We start from the raw sequence: 8,815 nt of genomic DNA on the forward strand, positions 1-8,815 counted from the left end.
CGCCCTGGAACGTTTCTGCCTTCGGTTTCGGGGTGTGACACTACTGAATTTGAAAAAGGTTTATTCAGAAATAAGAAGGGGTAGCACGAATGAAAGAGAAGCAATCAAGGGTAAGTTCCTAATGATACGTGCTATAGGTACATCTCAAGCGTAAAACTATTTAACTCCCGTCTACAAAAGAAGTTACAAAACAATCGAGGATTTCCGAAGTTATAATTTCTACTCCAGGCACTCTAACTATAATAAAACCATAATTGAAGAGTACAGTTAGAGAGTCATTGTTTCTAATGAAGGCAGTGAAAGTTTATAATATTTTAAATCATATTATCAAGATAGCATTTTGAGTGTTTAGAAACGATAAGCAATCTCACTATTATCAAAATTGTGTAATAATTCCAAGAAAATGAAGATACATGTGTGGCGATCAAACGAAGTAGTAAAATAATATAAATATTAATTAAGGTTAAAGGTTTAAGTCGTCATTAAGGAAATTTGTATACAAATATTTAGATTTCCCTTTTGAAAAATTGTCTATTTGTCTAAGTCGATAAAAATACAAGTTTAAGAGGAGTCATGGTATTGATGAAAAAAAGTTTGATACTTTAGGAATTCACTGGAGATTGCAAAGTAGAATGCTATTTTACAAAATATGTAAAAATATCGATCATTGAAAATAGTGCATTCTTAATTTAGTGATTCTACAAAAACAATCATTTGACGGATAGATAATCGTAACATTTAAAACATTTTATGTTTTTAAAGAAAAGATGAAACATAAGAAATGTATTCTTCACATATATTTCCTAGATTTAGGAAAATGATAAGAACAATGGTTTTCATCTTGTGTATTAATCTGTAAGGATAATACAATGAAATTTGCACTTTAAATCAAGTTTCCAAATTTTGTACGAAAGAGCAAATGTAAATAAGGATTACTTGTTTACAGTAGATTTCATAATAAAATAAAATGTATGTGATAAAAGGCGTAATTGAATATATCAAAGTTGACTAAATCAAAACTATTACTCATGACTATACATATATTAATTGCTCAAAACGTAAAGGTATAGTTCTAGTCTGTACGCGTATGAATATGGTACCAAGGGAAGTAGATTAGACCAGGGAAAATTTAGACCACGTGTTATGTTATTATTATCGATGTGTGAGATATCAAATCAGAGCGAGAATTCAAGGGCGGGGGAAAGAAAAGGAAATTAATGGCGGCAGTGATTGCTATTTTTAAAATTTGAAGGAAAATATCCGTAATTAGATTTAAATCTTAGGTTTAGATATATTTGAAACTTCAATCCTTCATGTATTTTTATGATTAGATAGACATGTAGAAGTTTTAAAGTGTTTGCCAATAATTCGTGAGTTATCAATTAATTTAAACTTCGTTTGTGAAAAAGTAAAAGCACTATAACTGGTAATTGATCATTGGAAATTTAAAAGCAAAAACTATGTTTTCAAATGTTGTAAATTTTAGAAACTTTATAGATTATAAAACTAATTTGAAATAAAATAAACAAATAAGGTGTGTTTTGAAATGTAGGCATCATTGATGTCTTGTAAACACATTTGGATTAGAATGTTGTAAAAATACCATGTTGGGTTCCTAGAAAACACATTTAAGTAAACTACAATGCCTAAATGACAAAGTGGTCAAAAGAGTCAAAACAAATGTGGTTTGAAGATCCGATGAAGCTTTTACACATAAATGAACTTCAATGTCATATGTTTTAAGTTTTATCATAAGGTTTGAACACTTTTATAAAGAAAATGTTTCTAAGTTTTTCGAAAACGTGCCAAAATGGCAATCAAGGTTTAAAATGGTGTATATGCCCTTAAAAGCACATATATCCATTGAAATGGATTTGAAATGAAATTGAAATTGCAAGGTTAAAACCAACATTGTTTAAATTGAGTTTTAGATAAAAGGGTTAAGTTAAAGCAAGTTGTTAAAAGTAAAGTTGGTTGCTTTTAGCGAGAAATATGGCTTACATTGTTAGGAAAGGTCTATTAATTTATATGAGGTGGTTGTAAAGTATTTTATCAATGATAAATAAAACCGATCAAGCAAAATGACTTTTTCGATGAAAGGTGAAAAAGTAAGGAATAAATAGATTAGTTTAGCTGATCGTACCTAAATACTAAGACAAGTACAAGCCGAGTACCGATGTCTTTTGCCCAAGATAAAGGACAAGAAAATTTGTTTGTAAAATGTTTTATGGAGTTAATGAAGTTTTGTAGCCTTTTATAGGGGTCAAAGGTTAAGTTATAGGTTTGGCGTCTAACTTGCGGCGTAAGAGGATATAATACTTTATAACGATAGGAATGTTTTTAATGTCGCTAAGGCTCAACCTGATGTATGTAAACAATAAGGTTTGAAGGAGGATTCGAAATTTGTAGGAAGGATTCGTGTAACGAAGCAATGTGATGTTTGATCGGGCACGAAAATTTAAGGTTAAATGTAGGGCATGAAACATGCTAGCAAATTGTAAAGTGTAAGATGGTTGTATACTCAAGATGATCATTAGTGTATCTGGGGGTCTCGAACTTGACCTTGTAAAATTTTCCATAAGTGGAATGGTTTATGCTCGAATTAGGATATTCGAAGTAAAGATGGTAGGGTAAGAACTACTCAAAGAAAAACTTTTAGGTCAAAGGGATATACTATGTTAAGTTTTAAGCCCAAGGTGGAAACAACCTAGAGCTAAATCATAGCGTAGTAATAAGGTCTCACCTATGGGTTAAACCCCCGTGTCTCCTCGTGAGTCGAATCCCGAATTCCCACCAATGGTATCCAAGTGATTACTTAGTGGTGACTCATCTACCTCCTTACACAATGCTCCAATTCTCATATATGTCAATATGAGAATGTTTTTCCTATTTGTAACTCTAGTACGAAGACGATGAAGAGGTATTGATGAATAATTGGTATAGGTTTTGACATAAAATTATTACTAGTGTCTATCTAGCTACTAACCTTACTTCTATAGTCAATAGCTACTGAGGAATACTCATTCTTAGTACTATGTGGTTTGCTCCTAGAGTGGCTAGTGATATAACCTAAGTGGTTAACCTAGCACTTGATAGGGGATAAGAATATTTCTAAATAAAGGCATTGTTATAAGAGTGCACTTAGCTTCTAAGTGTATCTAGATGAAAGCCTATAATGTCTAATGCCCGTACGCACACCTAAAAATTTTGTTTTTCAAAATTTTAAGTTGAAAATCGTTTTGAACATAATTCTACTATAACCGTTTACATCCTCGCATTAACTTTCCTTAATTAAGCATAGTTGGCTAGGCTACACTTAATCAAAGTCTAATAATGCGTACTCGAATTAGTTATACCAGTAGTATTTTCAATATTTTAAAAAAGTTTTGAATTTTTTTGCTATAGTTATGGTTCTCCAAAGGAAAACCGGTATTCTCCATCACCTTCGGCTATGATACCATTTCTGTCATACTCCGTTAAAGCAGAAACATAAGGCGTGGCAGTACAAAGGGACTCATAGCAAAAGTTAATAGAGAACACCAACCATGGCATTAAAATTCATTAAAAATTTACAATGAGTTTGAACAACTTTTTAAAATAAATTACAATGTATTTAAAAGTCAACACATGCAAATGCTCCTACAAGTGTTGTGTCTCTACGTGCCTCTTACTAGATGGTTCTTGAAAAGGCATGTAAAACGAACGTTAACTATAAAAATAGTTAGTGAGTACTACTCACAGGTTAAAAATAATATTGGTTTAATGAATCATAATCAAAGTTTTGATAGAAGTTTCCATAAATAAAAGTACATTGTTAAAATGAGTAAATAAGTTTATATAACAAAGTTCTATGTCATCATGATGAATAAAGTATGTTGCCCAAATGAGATGCAACGTTCATATTCTCATGGGAAATAAAGTTTGTTACTAAAACAAGTAAACAAGTTTTGTTGCTACAATGAGCAAGCAAGTTTGTTGCTAAGACAAGTAAATAAGTTTCTAGTAACAAAAGTTCGTTGTTATAATGAGAAACAAAGTTTATTGCTATAATGAGAAACAAAGTTCATTGCTATAAGTAATAAACGAGTTTGTATGTATATGAGCAAACAATGAGTTCACAACCAAGCCTATGACAGATGCGCTATCAAGATCTATGCTTATCGTTCCATAGATTATATTGTATCATGCACTCCGACAATCGGGCCAATGAGGAGTTTTCAATTCCTAATAGTGCTATCCATAATGACCATTGGCTCAAAGAGTTAATGGTTGGAGTAAAATGTAAGGGAAGGGACTTAAGACGATAAGGCCTCATGTTTCAAGTTGCATAGACATACATAGCAAAATATAGAAATCAAGTTTGATACAAATCAATTTAAATACAACTAACAATAAATAGTTTTTTGGACATGCTTTTCCACCCCAAAACATAAAAACCGAAAATAGGGGGAGTCGTGAATACTCACAATGCATTGAGATGAAGCAAATGGTTCCTTGAACTACTTCCACTTGTACAACTACCGATTCCTACAACAATGGTATATGCTAGTGAGTCTCTAATCGAAATCTAACACTAGTATACTTACTACTATAATAGAATTATGCCAATATTGTGTCAAAATTTAATATTGTTAGGTTACAAACATTTTTCTGTGAAATTTAGATTTCTATGAATCAATTTGTTGTATAACAAATTCAAGTGGAATTTTCCATTATTGAAATGTTAAAATTTAACATTTTAGGATGCGTTCCAATGATTCAATATTTAAAAACCAAGTCAATTTAGTTCTAGAAATTCTCAAACATTGCATTTCAGTTTTAATTGATGTCAAAGGCCTTAAGATAAATTTTCATGAATTTTTGATTTGTCTAACTATTTTTCACCATTTTAATTCCTTGAATAATCGTAATATCATGGAAAAATAGAAAGTTATCATGAAAAATTCTTATAATTTTTGTGTAACTGTTTTACATTGTGTATAAGCTGGAAAAATTATTGAATGTGATTTTTGAATAGAAAATCCCTATTTGTAGAATTTAAGTATGTTGAATACCAAGAAAAAAGAAATAAGTAGTAAAAAGTTAAGATAAATCCTTAAAAATTTTATTTATGGTTATAATGTAATAAACGACTTTCTAGTAAGTTTTTCTGAATTTTGGATAAGTTTAACTATTTTCACTTATTTAATTATTTTAATATTCATTAAATCTTGGAAAAATAGTAAAAGGTTATGGAAAATTCATCAAAATTTTCTATAAAGCTTATATAATATATAGAAGCTATGAAAAATAATAAATATGATTTTAATAACTTTGAACCCTAGTTTTGTTATTTATTTGTGCTTAATAACAATAAAATAAAAACTTATAGTAAACGGTAATAAAAAAAAATTCTCAAACTTCATGGGGGATGTTGGTTTATAGTATGTGTTATTTATGAATTTTTTTAGAATTTATTTACTAGTGTAAGTATTTTATATGCTTTAACACTCTATTTTTTGTATTATTTTCATGTGAAAATAAAGAAAATATATATTGGGCTGAAAATTTATAGAATGCATCTTCATACAATTAAATAACAACGAAAAATCGTTTTCTTATTTTGGATTTCAAAATACATGCCTAAAGGCTCTATGTATTATAGAGAAAAGCATGGTTCTTGTGATTTTGGTAAAGTTTATTGATGTCACTTTGATAGTTTTTGCAACATGTTATAAAGTTTTTTGATTCAAGATCTTTTTGTACCTCTAAATATATGATGTTAATAGTTCAAAATAATTTTTGAAGGATTTTTAGTGATGAATAAGTCCTTTGAACATGCAACATAAAACAAATAATCATAAGAAAGTGCTGTTTGAAAGCTAACTCACAATATTATATTTCAGAAAAATAATCTCAAACTTTGGTTAAGAAATGTGTGATATATGACAGTTCAGATTCAGGTAAAGAAATCTAACAGATTGCATGCATGATGATTGGTTAGAAAATTGAGTTTTCATCATTTCTTTGAGTAAATCTTTTGAAATATGTTATGAAATTATGATCCATGCATTTTGTGGTCATGTTTCTAGATATTAAATATATTTAAAAATCATAATTTACATACATGCATTAAAATACAAAAATCTTATTTCTCAAGAACTCTTAAAAATGAGTTTTATGTTCTTAACTTGAAAACCAATTTTTGTGCTAAGATCATGAACATGCAACCATGTTTTTCTACATTCATGGTGTTAAAACACATCCGTGATGTTATAAAAACCATTTTAACCAAAAGAAAACAAGTTTGAAGAATATGAAGAAGTAGAAGTCGGTGTTTGAAGTAGTATGCACATAAAATCATAAAAAATAGTAGAAACTTGCATGCATGATTTAGTTAGGTGTTTTTACCTTGATGAGTCCTTATGGATAATGGATATTTTATGCAAAATGGTGGTTTTTTCTAGAAATTTTTGTGGGTGAAAGGAATAGAAGGAATGGGGCTCTTAGAGAGAAGAAAAAAAGAGAAAAGAAAGATTTCATCTCTCTGGATACCCAATGTCTCTCGTCATCTCTTTGGGGTTTCGCTCCACCATAATTGGCCACTAAAATACAAAGATGCATGCTGACTCATGAACTATCGACTGGAAAAGTCTCTCCCATATATTTTGCATCTAATTTTGTATTTTCTAGAGAGAAGTAGGAGAGAAGTTTTCTAGAGAGAGAAAGAAGAGATGTGTGTGTGTGTGGTGAAGAATCAGAGTGAAATGAGGAGAGGGGGGCGATTTTTGATGAGTAATACCCTTTTATCTTTCATTTTCTTTTATAAAATTTCAATTATTTTATTAAATATCTCAATTTTTATATAAAATGCACTAAAATCAAGTTTTTATTCATAAAACCTTGATTTTTGGTTTATAAATTAAGGGTAAATGTTAATGAGTTAAATTTTATTTCCCTTGAATGCATTTTCATAATTTTAATTATTATAAGATCATATTATAAGGTTCATAACTATTTTTATAGAATTTCTAAGGTTAAATTTCATAAATTTAGGTTTTTAGGGCATTTAAGGTTTTTGAGAGTTTGTAAATATTTGGATATCAAAACCAATAGAATCTTTGAGACTTCAATTTATCTTATTGTATTATAACTCTTTTATAGTTATAAATAATGTTTGTAATTTATTTTATCGGTTTATTGGCATTCTATGTAGTGGTTTCGAGGTTCAAGTGAAATTGAGGAATCAAGTATACTAATCCTAGTTTTCAACTTTGACTTAAGTTTCTATGAAACTTTGACCTAATTTATACTTCTAGGTCAAATGAGTGATGTGTGTATATGATTCATGAAAAGGTTTTCAAGTCAAAGAGTGCCCCGAATATGGATATTCACTACAGTTAAGTAGTTGTAGAATTCACATATCAATGTGAAATCTAAGTATGCTATCTATCACTATAAGTGTTTCGAAGTTTCTAGTAGGTTATAACTTAGCTTCTAGGTAATATTTCTAGTATGTGTCATGCCTATACGTGCAACTAAGTTTAGTTAAATCTAGAACCGAATCGAATTTTGACGGTTGTTACAGTTTGCACCGGGTTTATCGTCGTAGATAACTAGGGTTTCGTCGTTGGGTAGGTGAAGGAGAATGACCTTCTCGCAGAACATAATATTGGCATGGTGGAGGCTTAACCAATCCATACTGATGATCACATCAAAGCTTATAATAGTAACCGACATTAAGTTGATTTGAAATGAGTGTTTATTTAATGTTAACGTGCATCCTATGAATACGTCATTGGTTGTTTCTATTTTCCCATTAGCCATTTCCACCGTGAAGGTTTCGTTTAACTTTTGGGGACTTTGATAAAATAAGTATTTAAATTTAGGGATAATGACTTAGGAGGGTAATTAGGTTTCCAGTTTGTCCGTTTTAGGTCACTAAGGTTTTTTTGTGCGTATTTGACCAATATGGTTGTTATTACCATTTACAAATACTCATTTTTACCGGTTAAAACCGATAAAAGGACTATTTCTAAATGGTAATAACAACCATATTGGTCTAATACGCACAAAAAAAACCTTAGTGACCTAATACGGACAAACTGGAAACCTAATTACCCTCCTAAGTCATTAACCCTAAATTTAAAGACATTGAGAATATATGAACATCAACAGTAAACTAGTTCATTTAGAACTCGCGACGTCCCATATAACCTGCTACTCCTTTATATGGCGAAGCTCTTCATCTATGGTCGTCCGTTTGGGGACATCCGATAAAATTAGAACGATACAGAGAAGATTAGTATGGCCCCTGCGCAAGGATGACACACACAAATCAAGAAATGGTCCAATTTTTTTTAAACCCTTCGTCGTCTTCTTTGGAACCCTAATTCCATTTTCAATTGCTAATAGAGTTCAATTGCAATTATTCCATTTCGGTAGTTCATCTACTGAAGTCATGATCAAACAACATGTGGATTCCATGGTTAGATTGATCTTCTTGTTGATGTCTTCAACCATTTGTGGCAAGTAAGGGTGATCTTTCTTTTTATAAAGTCTCCTTTAAGTTTTTTACTTTTTCTGTCATTAAGTTTCATGCTTTATAAACTTCCGTTTATGTGTTGTATATAGTCTGTATGTGTTTGTTTATGTGCTGATTTTTGATTAATTTTGCAACTTCAGTTTCTTAGTTCATGTTGTGGTTTTGCTTTTTATAAAGTAATTGATAATAGGCATCCTCTGCAAGTCCCTGTTGGTTTTACATTTTCAGTTGTTATCAAATGTAGACATTGATGGGAGGTATCAAAGTGAGATTGTATTTGTACATATGGAT

General features: G+C 30.3%; 1 non-coding gene across 1 annotated transcript; it reads left to right on the forward strand.

Moving 5' to 3' along the window:
- The first annotated feature begins 8,236 nt into the window (after window positions 1–8,236).
- LOC145091058 (U6 spliceosomal RNA) lies at window positions 8,237–8,339 on the forward strand. Its single transcript, XR_013701947.1, has one exon. It is a non-coding gene; the product is annotated as a U6 spliceosomal RNA (small nuclear RNA).
- The last annotated feature ends 476 nt before the right edge of the window (window positions 8,340–8,815 follow it).

The sequence above is a fragment of the Lactuca serriola genome, chromosome 2, assembly GCF_051521515.1.
Source record: "Lactuca serriola cultivar US96UC23 chromosome 2, Lser_US96UC23_V15, whole genome shotgun sequence".
Taxonomy (NCBI): Eukaryota; Viridiplantae; Streptophyta; class Magnoliopsida; order Asterales; family Asteraceae; genus Lactuca; species Lactuca serriola.